We start from the raw sequence: 17,091 nt of genomic DNA on the forward strand, positions 1-17,091 counted from the left end.
GGATCCTTAACCCACTGAGAGAGGCCAAGGATTAAACCCGCATCACCATGGAGACTATGCGAGGTTCTTAACCTGCTGAGCCACAATAGGAACTCCTTGAGGGGGTCTTAAGAAGACTTAGGTGAATAGTATAATTGTCACATCTTCTAGCAGAAAAGAAATGTTTAATAACTTGAAGCAGACACATCATCAGGATTTAGAATGCTTAAGCTAAAAACTAGGCATTTTATACTCTAAGAGATCTGTTGCATTATCAAATATATGTTTAAAATATTATTGAACAGTTTAAAAAACATAATCCTAGTTTTATATTTCAGTGAAAATAAACATTGAAAGGGAGTCAGTGATTGATTTCAAGTCTCTGACACCTGAATTAATATTTTAAGTATTTCTAATATTTCTAATAGAATCTTATATAATTTGTGGCATGGGAAAGGTTTAGAATAGTAGCTCTAAGGTTAAAAAATAGAAATAAAAGAAGTCACAGAATTTACTTTATATAAAAGTGTATAAATAACCATACTCTTTTCTATTTCTCTTGTGTATTCATTGCTTTTATTCAAAAATTTTTACCTAGTGAAGTTATAAGACTGTTTCAGACTACATAGGCCAAAGGCAGGAAGAAGAAAAATTATTAATAATGCCTGCATCATTTTTCTAATATCCAATTCCACACTCAGAGGCAGAATATCATAATAAAAAGAGAAATAGTATGTGTGGAGGATGTATAATTAGAGATGCAGATATCACTTGTCTTTTTTCCGCACTTTAATTATACACAAGTACAGAAATATAGTTACCTATTTATATAAGATTGTGTTTTTATTTGGCTTTTTCTAAGTTTGCTATTTATTTACAAAGCTCAAGATATATAACCTCAATGATACTTCTCTCAATGACAAGAGCAATGATTCATCTCAAGAAGTTTATGTCTCTGCTGAATGAGTCCAAAGGCTTCAGTCAAGTTCTATTCAATCCAATTTTATTGATCCTTTATTTTTGAACATACATATCAGATCCATGTATTGTACTAGGACAAAATACATGAAGAACAAACAAATTTGCTTTCTGCCTTCAAGCAATACAGAAGTTTTTTTTTCTTTTTTTTTTTCCTTTTTTTTCTTATTCTTTTTTTCTTTTTTAGCGCCACACCTGCAGCATATGGAAGTTCCCAGGCTAGGGGTCTAACTGGAGCTGCAGCTACCAGTCTACACCACAGCCATAGCAATGCAGGATCCAAGCAGCATCTGTGACCTACACCACAGCTCACAGCAATGTTTGATCCTTAACCTTATGAGCAAGGCCAGGGATCGAACCTGCATCCTCAAGGACACTAATTAAGTTTGTAACTCCCTTAGCCAGAACAGGAACCCCCAAGCAATATAGAGTTTTGTGAAAATTTTATAGTTTCATTCTTTAAAGTTACATACTATGACAAATAACCAGCTCCTGAAATAAAATTATTTAGTCACAGGTTATAAGTAAAATTATTCTAAATACACAAAGTCATTTTCATAAAGGAGCTCTCTGGTCAAATAATGAATCCTCTAAAACATGAATATTTTCCTCTCCATGTACCTTCATTTCAGCATCTTTAAAATCCTTCTCAGGTGTTCACAGAGCTATTCTAGGGCAAAAAGTACAAAGATCATATTTAGTGTCACCTCCTTATAGTAGTTGTTCCTGAAGCTTTCAGTGTACTTGTGAGTACAATGGGTCATACTTTCTATGAACCAAAGACACATTACTGCCCTTCCTTAGTTTTCTTTATGGCTTCTGTGAGCCCTTGCTTTGCCCAAACTAAGATATTAACTTATCTTCCAAGATCTCAGTACAGTCTCTCCAAATTGAACTTTGCCTGTTTGCAATTGACCATAACCTCAAACCATTAGAATGCAAGAATTTCAAGAAACCAAACTGGGCACTTACTAAATATCTGTTGAATTAATGGATTAAATGATTACTAATGGAGGCTATAATTAGAGGAAAAGGTTTTAGAGCAGTCCTCAAATTTTAATAGGTACTATGCTTTTTGAAAAAAAAAAATCACGTATAAGTGGACCTATGCAGTTCAAACTCATGTTGTTCAAAGGTTAACTGTGCATGAATCATTAAGGGAAATTTGTGCAAATGCAGATTCTGACACTTCATTACTTCTAGGGTGGGACCTGATTGCCTTTATAACAAGCTTCCATGTGATGCTAATGCTTCTGGTCCACAGACAGCATTTTGACTAGGAATAATTTAGGGTACTACTGTAAAATTTCTTCAATGAATACACTTTTTTGATCATAAATATTTAGGTTTAAGAGATATTAAAAGGCATAATCCTGCACTGGACTTAAAAATAATGATGATATTTGTTTCTTCACTTAGTGGTTACTAAATGCTCACCACATGACAGGTATACTTTTATAAGTTAGGAATTTATAAAATCACTGGAGGGTGAATAAAGAAGGTTGTACAATATAAAGAAGAGAAGACAGCAGGGATGGAATTAACCATTACCAGCTATTAAAGCAATGGGTGTGTAAAATTACAATGAAGTTCTGAAGTGCCGGAGAATAAAAATGAAGAAAATTAATAAGCTTGTTAGAAAATATGAGAAAAAGAAGGTATGCAGTTTCATTGAGGACAGATTTCACTTGGCCTGAATCAATCACATTTTAAATGCCTATGTTTGTTACCTCTTATGAATAATCTGAGATAAGTGCTACTTTATAAATGAAGAAACTAAATCTCAGGCAAGTTAAATTACTTGGTCTACATCACACACTTAGAAACTGGTAGAACTAGTATGAAGTCTAATTCTAGAATCTTTGCTGAAGTTATTTTTGTTTAACATTAGAGAGACTATAGGACTCAAAGTGTGTTATCATTTTGAGAACATTATACCTTCTTCAATCTTGATGTCAAATACAGTAGTGGTTATGAAATGGCTCAATGTCACTTTTTTCTCCTTTGAATGCTTCCTAAAATGTTTCACTTTGTTATCCCCCCAATGAATTTAATTCATAACATGTTTGAACTCAAATATTAATTTAAATAAATTCCACATCCCTTTGGTGCAATAGAATTTAAAATCGCATATGTTCTTTATTTAAATGACTTAAATATTATAATGTACATAAAACTGCAATTCAAAATAAAAGCTATGTTTTGTCTACACAAAAATCTTCATGAAAAATGCAAAAGGAAAAGCTAATACAGTGTAGATTTTGCAAATTTAAATCTACAGTGCTAGAAATTTTAAAAGCTAAAGTTTATAAAACTCCAACTACAAATATTATCACGTTTTGATGAATATATGGATTACCATGACTTGTAGGACTTGCTGCCAATGTTGTTCTCTTACTGTTATATACATTTTAACTTGCATGGCCAAGAATCTGTGATGGCAGCTACAACCTTTGAATTTGTTCATATTCATTTTGATTTTCATATTTTTGATCTTCTAACATAATCCAATTATGAGGAACAAATGTCCTACATTTCAATCACCCTAAGAAATGATTTGAGAACTAGAATTTCTACAGGCTCAAATTTAAGCAGAAGGATTGGAGTGATTTTTCTTTTTTGGTCGCACCTGTGACATGCGGAAATTCCCTGGGCCAGGGATCAAACCCGTGCCACAGCTGTAACCAGAGTCACAACAGTGACAACATCGGTTCTTTAACCCACTGAGCCACAAGGGAACTCCAAGATTGAAGTGACTTTTAACACTGCTTCCTGACTTCTGCTTTCTAAGGATAATTAATAGCTATAACAATAATCAAAAATCAACATCTGTTTCTCTCTGTAGAGGACAAAACACATGCATCAACTTATATGACTAACATCTATCAACCAGAGGGTGATATTAACATTTATTTCTCTTTACAGATGAGAAAACTGAGGTTCACTAGACTGAAGAGAAAAAAAAATGAACTTGGGGGCTGTGAATATAAATTCTGCTGTGGTTTATTTTACCATGGTTATCTTCCCTGATTATTAGAAGTTCTACTTATAGCAGATACAAACAGGTACTCAAACATGCTTTTATAACTTTTGTAAGAAACACAGCTGTGGATTCAGAATCTCCTTCAAGGCCACACTGTATTGCTGCTGTGAGATCATGTCCCTTGAAATATCACACAAGGGACCCTGCTTTCCCTTTTATAAGCTGCCTCATTTGCATATGAAGACACTGATACTCATATAAAGTTTTACAAAATGTGTGTAAAAATAAGTTATTTAACACTATGACTTGATTCAAACTGTGGTAGGACTTGACTGTTAATATTGCCTCAGGTATGTCTTGGACACTTTACCTCTTTTTTCCTAATACATTTATAGTGTCAATTTACAAGTCCCTCCATTCCCAACAAAATGGCTTTTATTTAAGTATAATTTGTTATTTACTGAGGTTTGTGCTTTTTTCAAATTATTTTAGAATATTTTTCTGGGCGATAATATAATCCTTTAAAGAGAATATGTTTTATTCTAATATCTAAAATACAGAAATAAGATTTAGGATTTTGGACATACATAAAGAATAGTTCCATAATTTCTCTGCTGATTTGACTTGTGGGTCTATACCGAAATTATTATTATTATTATTTTATGGGTACACCTGTATCATATGGAAGTTAACAAGCCAGGGGTTGAATCTAAGCCACTGGCTGCAATTTACAAGGTAGCTACAACGCTGGATGCTTTAACCCATTGCATTGGGCTTGGGATTGAACCCACACCTCCACAGCTAATTGCTGAAGGTGGATTCTTAACCCACTGCAAAGGGAACTCCCAGAATTTTAAATAAACTTATTTTCATTCTACTTTTGCCTTTAATGTAACAAGGAACACTCTGTCCATTTACTTGAGTTGTTTATATTTTATGAGATTTAAAACTTTTTTATATCTACATTAAAGATCTATTGTATATCTGGCTTATGATATACACATGGAAAGTGATCCCAGTCTTTCACGACCAGCAGATTTTTGTTTACAGTATTTTGCTTTTGACACTATGAATTCACACTATTCAATCTGCAGCAAAGTCAAAAAATTCAACAACGTTGTTATTAACTTCCTCATTAGACCTGTACCAAGTTGTAAAGAAAATGACTCAATAACAATGTGCTGAATGTGTGTATAGCGAGTAGAATCCAGGCAAAAACCTAAGAGAAAAAAGCAAAAATCTTATTTTTAAGAGCCCATAGAGTAGGACTACTGCTGCTATCATAACTCTTTCCCTTAGTTTATCCCTCCTGACTGAGGAGACAGTTTCAGTGCCTAATGCCGCATGGCCCTCCTTGATGGTAGCATACCTTGTTTGCTAAAGTTGTCATCTCAACAGCTCTAAACCACATGACTTCTCCACTATGTTATTTCATTTTATGTCCCATAAAAAGCACAATGAGAAATATCCTAGGAGCCAGAGCTTTTACTTTCCAACCGTAATGTTCAGTTTTATAACATCGTTAGGCTTCTTACAGAAAAATAATCATGTGGGCAATGTGAATCCACTTCTCATATTGGCTTCGGCATTTCTGAGGCCCAACCAAGCCATCAGAATTACAGCTATTTAGTGATGTAGACGACTAGGCCATTGGGCAAGGAGAAAAAAAAATATGTACTAACTGCAAAACTCAGAAATCACACAATGTCAGTATTACAATAGTAAGATCAGAGCTAAGGAATGTTTGACCCCCCCTCCCAACAAAGAGAAAGTTATCATTTGAAAACCAAACGAAGTAGCTATAAGGGAAGTTTAATTTTATCAGTTAATTAAAACTAAATTTGATTCATTTAAGTTGTCCTCACAAGAACAAAATGGTCAGGAGTTCCTCTTTGGTACAAAGGGTTAAGGATTGGGCACTGTGACTACAGCAGATTGGGGGGCTACTATGGCTTGAGTTAGATCCCTGGCCCAGGAACTTCCGCATGCCACATGGGTGGCCAAAAAATTTTAAGTAAATAAAAGAGCAAAATTGTCAACTATAACCTCAAGATTCAGAGCTAAACAAAAACACCTGGGAATATCAGCGAGCATATAAAAATATGCTAATAATTTATCTGAAAATTATCATTTCTTGCTTCTTTCTCATTAGGAGACCAGCACACCAATTTAAGTTCTGAAGATTTCCAGGGATTCCAGCCCCTGCAGTCAATACTTGCCTGCAAGTATTACAGACAGTGGGCCCTTATGAATGGGACTGTCAGTCATTAGATGACATTACTATCTAGTTCCAATATTATTTATGCAACTTATCTTGGTAAATTTACTTTCTGGTTTTAGGGAGTTTGGAAGACAAGATGGTAGAAAAGATACCATATATGGAATGGGCATGTTTAGTGAATAAGAACTGTTTAATGGAACAAGAATTTTCTTCTCTTCTGTTCCATGGATTCCTATTGACTACAAAAATGCACTTGCTAATATAATTGAAAATATTTATACTCTACTAATCTACACCTGCAATATTGAGTCATAGGAAATCCACTGCCAAGCAAGCACTCAGAACTGTTCCTGGGTATTCAGGAGCAGAATAGGATATTCCTAAGTAATATCTGTAGCAATCATAGGCTTGAATTCAAATGATGGACTAGGGAGAATACTTTGTGAAAAAGCATTTCAGTCATTCTACTACGTACTTCTCATATTTCAATGTCACCTTCCTGTGACCTAAAAATTTTACCACAAAACTCTTCTTGTTGGTTTTTATCATTTATACCTCCAGGCTGGAAGTAGCTTCATATAATCTAAATAGCTCTGCTAACAAAACTATAGCTATGTTTTAACAAGGGGAGGTAAGAATGAAGCCGACAATTATCGAAGGCATTTCAGGTGTTCTACGTTGTAGGTATTTTACAGCATTTAATTCTGATTCTTAGTCTTAAAAATATATATCTTTCTTTATACATGATGGGAGCAAGATTAACTTTCCTAAGGTGACAGAGTTGACATAAGAATTCCAAAATACAAACCTATGTCTAGTGTTGACCTCATGCATTCTTACCTTGTTTTTTGTTTTGCCTTTTGGTTTGCTTTGCCTGAATAAGCACACTTAATAAAACAGTCATGAATTTCTCTCTACCCCCCCCCCAATATGTAATGCCAAGCCAGTTCTTTGGACCACAAATCTCTTCTAATTTCCAAATCTTACAAATATTCTGAATTCCATTCTTGGGAAATCTAATCCTTTAGGTGTCTCATCAATTTACCTTCCCAGCCCAGAATCTGGCCAAAATTGCAAACTAAAGTCGGGAAACAATAATATTTTAAGAACTGAAAAGCAACCCTGAGTTGAAAATCAAGTTGTCTCCCTCGGCTGATGGGGAACCTGGGAAGAATTTGACTCTCCTATGACATATACATTTTGATTTAAAGGCTTGAGGGTTTTTTCCCAAAGACAAATATTTTTCAAATTGTTTTGTTCATTTTTACCACCTTCACTGAAGCATGAATAGCACAGAAGTAGGCATTAGTCTTTGGCTTGTGTGTGATTCAATTGACTGTTACTTGCATTCCAATTACTCAGAGAGCATGGAATACGGCTGTGTGCAAGAAGTGTTTCAGAGTTTCTTAAAAAACTATCTACAGTGGTATAAAATTCACTTGGATTGGACATGAACTACCCCAGTTTGGATTTGGACTTGAGGTATTTTTAGTTAATACTTCAAAGTCACAGATTATTTAAAATTATTACAAGACTCAGAAAAAAAATTCAGTCTTATCTTTAAATAAGGTGAGATGGGGAGTTCTCATCGTGGCTCAGCGGTTATGAACCCACCTATTATCCATGAGGACATGGGTTTGATCCCTGGCCTTGTTCATTGGGTTGGGGATCTGGCATTGCCATGAGCTATGGTATAGTCGCAGATGCAGCTTGGATTCCACATTGCTGTGGCTGTGGTGTAGGCCAGCAGCTGCAGCTCTGACTTGATCCCTGGCCTGAGAACTTACATATGTCACTGGCATGGCCCTAAATAGAAAAAAAAATTTTAAAAAGAAGGTGATATATTTAAGATCCTTAGGGTCAGTTCATATGTACAAGTGGGATGAGTGAAATAGAAGAAAAATAATGTTAAATAACACAGCCCATGATGGCATTCTCAGTTAATACAGAAGAGAGGAAGCATATTTGACCAAGATAAAGCAGTATTAAATTAATATCACTAAAACAACACATTTTACTAAATTCTGCCTCTGCCATGCATAACTGTGTGACTTTAGAGGCATGATTAGCTTTCTTCCCTTCAGTTCACTTTAATGGACTCTTCGTTGGGAAGATTAAATGAGATGATATTCCTAAAGCAGCTCTCGTGGTACTTGTCACCTACTGAATCTTTGTCACCAAGGAAATGATTAGTTCTTTTTCCAGGGTAAATGAAGCTAAAACAAGGTATCAGACAATATCTTATTTATCATGAAGGGTTGGGTTTGTAATATAACAGCACATGGTCCAAAAAACTGCAGTTTGCACTTTTATCCTCACAAAAAAAAGCCACATTTAAATAGAAACTAAATACCTTTTACTAATAGACAAATCTGATTCTCCCATGCCAAAGCTGAAGCTGTAGTTACCAAAGACCAGTAAGGAACAGAATGTTAACCTTTACATTTACGCATGCTAAGGGAGTTCCCTGGTGGCCTAGCAGTTGAGGATCTGGCATTATCACTGCTGTGACATTAGTTCAATCTCTGGACCAGGTACTTCCTGGCCAGGAAGTATATAAACATCCTGTAATTATGCACACTATATTGGTAAAGATGAACAAGCACATAATAGTCAAATTTTCTTTTTGCCAAAACAGCTAATATATAGATATACATATATATATATATGTATATACACACACATATATATATATATATGTATATACACACACATATATATCATAAAGAATCAAATTTCCTAAGTATTATAACAGATTCTAACATATTCTGGGTGAAAATGTACTTAACATCTGCTTAGGATAGCCATTAATAAAAAAATCAATGTACAATAAAGTATGTATGCATGAACCTGTGTGTGTATGTCTGTGTACGTGTGTGCCTGTGTGTCTCTGTCTGTGTGTCAGTGGGAGTGTTTTCTTTATTGCATTTTCCTTATCAGTTCATAGTACTACTGTCACGATTTTAACTAGATTATCATATAGAAACACAACAAGCCAAAACCCATAAAATTCTACTACATCATTTGAAAAACATTCTATTTCCTAGACCCAAAAAAGTTTCAGAATTTATTTTAAAATATTCATTTTATTTAAATCTTGTCTTCCTAGAATATATTCTCATTGCGCCAAGACGGAAAAACTGAATTTATTTTTCTGTAGATGATTTCCCCCTAGATGGATATAGCTCTCAGCAATACTACAGGAATCCTCAGCAACTCAAGGCCTAGGATCTTGATTAATTACACATTTGCTAAAAGGCAAATTTTAGATTCTGTCCATGTGTCTTTAACTGCTCTTACCAGAGATTCTCTTTTGCATCATTGGCTAAGGACCATAATAGCATAAAATGGAACAACTGTATTTGAGACAGTAGTGCTGTAGATTTTGTGTTCTGCATTATTTATCCCTTTCTAGCTTTCTTTCTCTTTTAATAGTAAATGTAAAAAGTATGTAAAGCTCTGGTGTGGGATGGTGATAGTGAGGGAGGCTGTGCTTATGGGAACAGTGGGTATATAAGAACTCTTTGTACTTTCTGCTCAGTTTTGCTGTGAACCTAAAACTGTACCAAAAACCAAAGTCTATTTTTAAAAATTATGTAAAGTTAAGATGAGAAGAAAAATTTTCAGTACTTTGCTTTCATTATCAGATGCATGACTGCCATGATTTTTTAAATAATTTAGAAATTTTAGAAATTGGAATATTTTCAAATATAAATGCAGGTTTAACTAAAAGTTATCCTGTTCATTTCTCTTATTTCACTTCATTTCATTTAAGAATATTACCTGTATTACAAAATGAATGATCAATAATCTTAGGGAATGATGAATTTGAAAATATACCAATAAATATAAGGCATGCAGAATATTTTTAGATGGAAAAACATTTTTTTTAAAGCTGTTTACTGTTAGAAAAAAGGGCCTTATAATGTGAAAATAGTGATTAAGCCTTTCAGGAAAGGGCTTCTGCAAAAATTTCTAATCTACCATCAAGTGAACTTTCTGTTCTTATAACCATTTGGTACATGGGTACTCTTTTCAGTAAAGGAAAAAAAGTAATTTAATTTTAATTTTAACATCCTGGAACCCACACAAAGCAAATGTGTAGGCTAAAAAGCACAGTAAATTCTTGATAGAAGAAAAAACTACAAACAGAACTTATGAAAACAAGGAACACAACCAACGAAGAGCTAAATAGTTTACCATTGGAAGGAAACATTATCAGATAAGGACTTCCTAGTGCTACATAAATGTGCTAAGTACTTTTTAATTAACTAAGCGCAAACAACATCCTTGTGAAATTGGTAAGTGTTTTCCACATTTATGAATAAAATATTTAAAAATTATTGCAGAAGGTAAAGCAGTTCTTTGGAAGCCAATTTCTTGAATATTTGGTTAGATACACACAGAATCACATACACACAAATCAATACAATTTCTGATCCTGAAACATATTACTAAAACACTAAAAATAGTATCATCACCAAGATTAAAAGCAGATAAAACAAGTAGCAGAAACAACAATAACACAAGACACAGGAGGAATAAATGACTCTAAAAAAACAAATTAAATAGAGCTGTAGAATAATGTGCAATACATACATAAATATTACCTTCATCATGTCAGAATACATATATCATCTCTGAATCATAGTATTCTGTGGCATTCATATCTATTAAATAATGGGACTAAGTGATCTTTGAAGTATTACCCAATTCTGTAATACCATGCATTTAGGATTAAATAATATAATCTCAAAAAAAGTTTAAATGCTTAGAGAAAATGGCTCTTAAAATTAAGTGAAATTTTTCTAAATCAGAGTATTATATTAATGATGGTCTTTTTCAGCCTCCTAAATGTAGTATCATTTATTTTAATTTCTTATTGTAAATAATGTAGCTTATTGTCTACAATTACTTTTTAATTATTTATCTAAATTCTGTTTTCAGTTAAATTTATTTAACTTAAATTTTCTTTAAACTTTATAGCTTACATGGCTACCTTAGGCCAAAAGTGCTAGAATAAAAGAATTTAAAGAGAATACCAAAAGGAGTCTGAGGTAGAAAAAAATGTGTATTTCCACAACCTGCTCTTACTTGATAGAGTAGGCTTGTTATCCTGGGGTTAGAGGAAAGGATGGTTAAAATATGTTTGTTAGGAAATGCAAATAAAGAGGCTGGCATATTGCATAAAAAGAAAATAAACCAATGTAAGTGATAAAGTAAAAAAGTCAAATAAAAAACAGCCATATAATAACGAGACAACCGATTTGTGACTAGAAGGTCGGTGGTGGTGGGTAGACTAATTGTTCCAGTTATTTCTAGAAGGGAGACAGATATTTATAAAACACAAAATATTTGCATTAAATAAATGTCATGTCAGGTAATTTTTCGTAAAGACTGATCTCAAGTTGGACCCTCTGAATGCAGAAATTTACACCAAAATCTGTGTATTCATCTTGTCATATCTCTCATGCCATACATTCTAGTCAATTAAGCCACAAAGTCATGACGGAATAGAATCAATTTACATACACCTGGAAGTGCTATCAATACTGTGGTGGCTATAAGGCAGTCTTTAGAACTTTAGCTTGATGCTCCAGCCTTCCTGTCTTTGGTCATGGGAAAGATTAATGGGAACTCGCCAAATAGATTTGGTTTGACAGATCTAAATGACCATATCCTCTACACCCTTCTTGTCAGGTAACTAATATGGCCCATCTGGAACCATCAATTGAAGTCAAAAGTCAATGAGGTTTTGAAAATCTGTCACTCAATTTGTAAAATTTCAAATAAATGAAGTAAATATCAATGTCTTCCAACAGTAACTTTATTTTAAAATCTAACCATAAATATCTAATTTAAGGGAAAGTACTATAGACAGTAAATCTGACCTTTTATCCAGAACATTCTAATTCAAACAATGTAAAGAAATAACTTTCTCTAAATATTCTGAACATGAGTTTATGATGTTTTCAAATGCACTTCATCTGACTAGACTGCACAGCGGGGAGAGCACACTCATCTACAATGCATTAAACAAAGCAGAGGCTCTCGGGTGAAGGCCCTGTGGAGAACACAACAGGACGAAGGAGAACTTGATATGAGGGGCTGACACTACAGGCGGGATGACATTCACACTTGTACCTGCAAAGGGACAGTGAGTGAGGTGTCTCTAAGGATAATAAGTTAGAAATACGCTTCAACCCTTCATCTAGCTTCTTCCTCTAACACAGTTTAAAAGTAAGCTTGACACCTTGTTCTATTGCCTGCACTTACCCTCAGGTAATAAAAGAGACAATGAAATATAATAATGGGTCGCTGGGCTCTATGGCACTGTATAACATCTATCCCATACCTCTGGGAGTTCAAACACACTCTTCCTAGTGATTTTAAATCACTGAACTGCATTTAAAAAAAAAAAAAGAAAAGAAAACATTAGAGTAGACCTGTCATGAAGTCTCTGGCTTTTGCCCCTGCCTCTGAAGTGGCTAACATTTTCATTAGCACGCCTTCTTTTGGTCCCTGGACAACTAGACAGGGCTTCAGCCATTATTGTATTTTAAGTCAGCTGACTCATATCATAGTAATTAATTAAATTACAACTCTCTTGGCTTCTTTTGATCCTCATTGTACTATTGATGAAGAAGTAATTGTACACATGGTATTAATAAAAATAATAATGAGTTAATTTTCTGAGAGCTCAGTAGATACCAGGGACTGTTTTATTTTGATTATTGAGATTTTACTTGAAATGCAAGTACTACTTTATTAAAGTACAGCCTGATGAAGTACAGGACATATTTCTATCTTTAATTACATGTATGTAATTAAGGGATACTATTAATTTCATGGAGGAATTCATATTAAGACACTGCACAAATAAGTGCCAAAAAAAAAAAAATTACAGCAGTTTGTATCTTACCTTAGCTTTAACCAAAAATTCTTCCAGAAAGACCCTTTCTCCTCAGACATATTTTTCACAGTCTGATTTTTCTCTCATTCTTTTGCTTATCATCTTATTGCTTATATCAGCACACACTTTGATAATTTATCTTTACTTGGCTGTTTACAAATTGCTCTAAACTGTTCATTCCTTTTCATCCTCTTTAGCTGAGGTTGAACATTTGGACCTTAAGCTGTTCACAGGCTATATCTATGGAAAAAAAAGCCTCTAAAGAAGTAGCACAATGAAAAGTACAGAAAGAGGACCAAGAGAGAAAACTGCTGGGAAAGAAATGTAATCACTCACAAAATGGGTACATTTCTCCAGAGTGCAAAGTGCCTCAGGAATGGAATCTCTGATTTACCTCTGAAGGGTGTCAGCTGATGCCTAACCGAGTCCATCAGACTGGAAAAGCAGGGCCTGTCAGCAGAAGCCAAGAGCCGTTGACATCATGTCCTCTCAGCTCCCCAGAGCAATGCTCTTCCTCACCCATGTGCCCCACTGCTGCCATCCAGCACTGGAGATTTTTCTTGTAAAATGAAGCAGCAAACACCAATCCCTACCTCTTATTCTTGCTTTCAGAAAGAAAACACTTTAGAAGCCATCTGATTATAAGCAAGAGTGTTATAATCCAAAAAGTGTAATTGTGACATGTACTGTCACATAACCATCAGTCACTGAACCAGTTTTGGTACAGCCAGAAAAAAGTCAAGGGAGTATATTTTACATGAGGGTAGCAGATACACTTGGATTTTATATTTTAGCTTTCTCTCTGAGATCCAGTGCAATAGCAATTTCATACAAACTAGGATTCCTTAGACAACTTAAAAAGCAGGTTGCCTGTGAAGTAGAATATAAATTTGCCTCACCCATTTAGCAGCCTCTAAATATGTATACACACACTCATGTGTATATGGCTTTGTATATATGTATATATGTATATTATCAATATATATAAATGTTTAGTATATATACACACACACACCTGTAAGTTTATTCATAGAACTGAAAATGTAAGTCGGTGTTAAGCCTTGTAACTCCAAAATGTGGTAAGGATTTTTTAATTTGTTTTTTATGTTGATGTAAAATCCTAATTAATATTTTTGTGTATCAGTCAATGAGCATTTTAATCCCAGAGTGAATAGTCTATTGATTTTAACTCTCGGTTTATGTTATAATATCTTCAGCTATGACGCAGTTTTCTCTGGGGTAAACATCAATGAGTGACATTTAAGGAAAAAAAAAGAGTAACAATAAACAGTGGATAACCAATACTGTTAAAAGGAATATCAATGCTTTTAAAGAATGGAATGGTATGTCTCTGTGGAATAGCAATGCTGTTAAGTAATTGAGAATTTCTAAATCTCCACAATATCTCACTCAGTCCCATTTGATTTATGTTTCTATGGCAGCCATTTTATTTATGTCATTTTCTATAAGACTTTTCTATCATAAAAGGAGAGATTAGTTCTTTTTCAAAAGTCATTCTCTTACATTAAAAGATCGAAAAATCCGAAGTTCCCTTGTGGCCCAGCTGGTTAAGGATTCGGCATTACTGCAGCTGTGGTACAGTTTGCAACTGCAGCACAGGTTCATTCCCTAGCCAGAGAACTTCAGCATGTGAGCATGGCCAAAAAAATCTAAAAATTGCGGAGTTCCCATCACGGCTACAACTAGGAACCATGAGGTTGCGGGTTCCATCCCTGGACTTGCACAGTGGGTTAAGGATCCAGCTTTGCCTTGAGCTGTGGTGTAGTTTGCAGACATGGCTCAAATCCCACATTGCTATGGCTACAGCTCCGATTAGACCCCTAGCCTGGGAACCTCCATATGCTGCGGATGCAGCCCTAGAAAAGACCAAAAAACAAAAAACAAAACAAACAAAATCTAAAAATGGCAAATCTTCCAGAACTTTAGTTAAAATACATTAAAAATGAAGTCGGTAAGGAAATTATGTAAGTGAATAAAACTTCTAGATTGGCACTCAAGCCTTAACTCTTAGCAGCTGCAAACCAAAGTGATTATAGACTTTGTACACAGGTAGGTGAGACTCCTTCCTTAGTTTCTTGGGTTTTGCAACTTTTAAGATCTTTTTGAGCCTCGAAGACCTCATCTAGAAAGTAGGTAAACCACAACCACAGTTCAATATTCTGAAAGTGGAATGACGAACAAATGTAATACACTAACATTCAAAAATATTACTAGTATTGACAATTTGATCTAATGTTTGCATTTTTATGTATAAAATAATAAAACCAAAAGCATTGAGATCAAAATAATCACTTTCAAATAGAAAAGAAATATACTGACCACCCAAATTATCACCTTTGTGTATCCTTCATATCTCTCAAAGTAAACAAAAACACTTCTAAACCTTTCTTTTCTACCTGGGAGAGAGGTGCAGAGGAGATATGAAAATGAGATTCTAAATTTAACCTAAAATGTTCAGTAATGCAGAAGGACAGATATTCTGGGAAAGAGAGATAGTAATGAGACCTGAATTATTGAATATAAAATATGTTATAAACCCACTATACCACTGAAAGAGTAATTGACAGATGAAAGTGATAAAGCAAAAATAATAGAAACAGATTTGTATATACATGAAGTTAGTTTATAATTAAATTGACAAAAAAAAAACCCATTAGTTTATTAAATAGCACCTGGGCAACTGATAAATTTGCTTGAAAGACAATACTGTTATATTCTTATGGCTTCTCATATACAAGAACAATACACTTTAATAGTTATTAAAATATAAAGGAAAAAGTACAGGTGAATATTAGAAAGTAGGTAAGCATTATGGTAAAGAGAACAACCATGAAAGAAAAGAGATAAGCTCCACTACACAAATATATTTAAATGTTTATAAAATGTTGCAAAAGGTAAGTAAAAAACTGGAGGAAATATTACAGTATATGACAAAGTGTTATACACATAATATGTTGGAATTTTAAAAATTAATAAAAACATAATAATAGATCTGGAAAAATAAAATCCTTGAAAATATTCATAGATTTAAAATATCAAATACCACCACGTATGTGACAAGGGTTGGAGAAGTGGACACCCTATTCTTGCCTTTTGGAAGAGTAAATCAGTGGGATTGCTCTGCAGGTGAATATGATGATAAAACACTGAAAATCTTTAAAAAATTTTATATTGTAATTCAATAATTCTACTTTCAAGAATTTATTTATGAGTCATTCTTAGAGATGCCTACAAAAGGTGTTCCCTATATAATACATTAGTAGTTTGTGGAACATCACAAAGATTCCTGACAACTTAAATATGCAGCATTCAGACTGTAAACCTATAAATTCAATATAATTTCAAATGTGCTGACAATATTAGCAATTCATATTGATTGTCTTCACGTGGCAGAAGAACAAGTGCTTTTCTTTTCTTTTTACTTTTCTATATTTTCCTAATCTTCTACAGTAAACCTGTATTAGTTATATGGCCAGGGAAAGTATTACAAATTATGTAGAAACAGATGTGATGTGTGATGGACAGGGAGAAGGATGATTGAGTTTGCAGTCAGAGAGATACGTAGGAGGGTTATGGATTGCTCAGGGACTTGAATGCCTGTCTGAGGAATTTCTGCCATTGCCTAGGCAGTGGGGAGCCATTGAAGTTCTTTGAGGTGGGAATTCACACAGTCAATTTGATGGTTATACGCAATGCTAAGTGAACTATTTTGAATCTTGTTGCAAAGACGCCAATTGCCATAAAATTACAGTAGTTAAGAGTGTAGCTGGAGTTTCGTGATCTTAATGTAACATCAGAACTTTCAAGAAAATCCAGTACACTTCACTAACACGTAGTTTTCATATGAGATGTTCAAAGTAAGGCCTTGCTGTCAACTGCCATAAGATGCAGCAACATTTTAAGTGTTGTGTTCCTCTCAAGGTTTTCTTGAAAATGATGGCATCAGGTTCATGTGATTCATAAGAAAAATATACCGTAAGAACCTCATCTGAAATC

General features: G+C 34.1%; 1 protein-coding gene across 7 annotated transcripts in view; it reads right to left on the reverse strand.

Moving 5' to 3' along the window:
- The window catches only part of PCDH9 (protocadherin 9), a 932,946-nt gene that overhangs the window by 790,218 nt on the left and 125,637 nt on the right, over nucleotides 1-17,091 (reverse strand). The window lies entirely within an intron of this gene.

The sequence above is a fragment of the Sus scrofa genome, chromosome 11 (genome assembly GCF_000003025.6).
Source record: "Sus scrofa isolate TJ Tabasco breed Duroc chromosome 11, Sscrofa11.1, whole genome shotgun sequence".
Classification (NCBI taxonomy): domain Eukaryota; kingdom Metazoa; phylum Chordata; class Mammalia; order Artiodactyla; family Suidae; genus Sus; species Sus scrofa.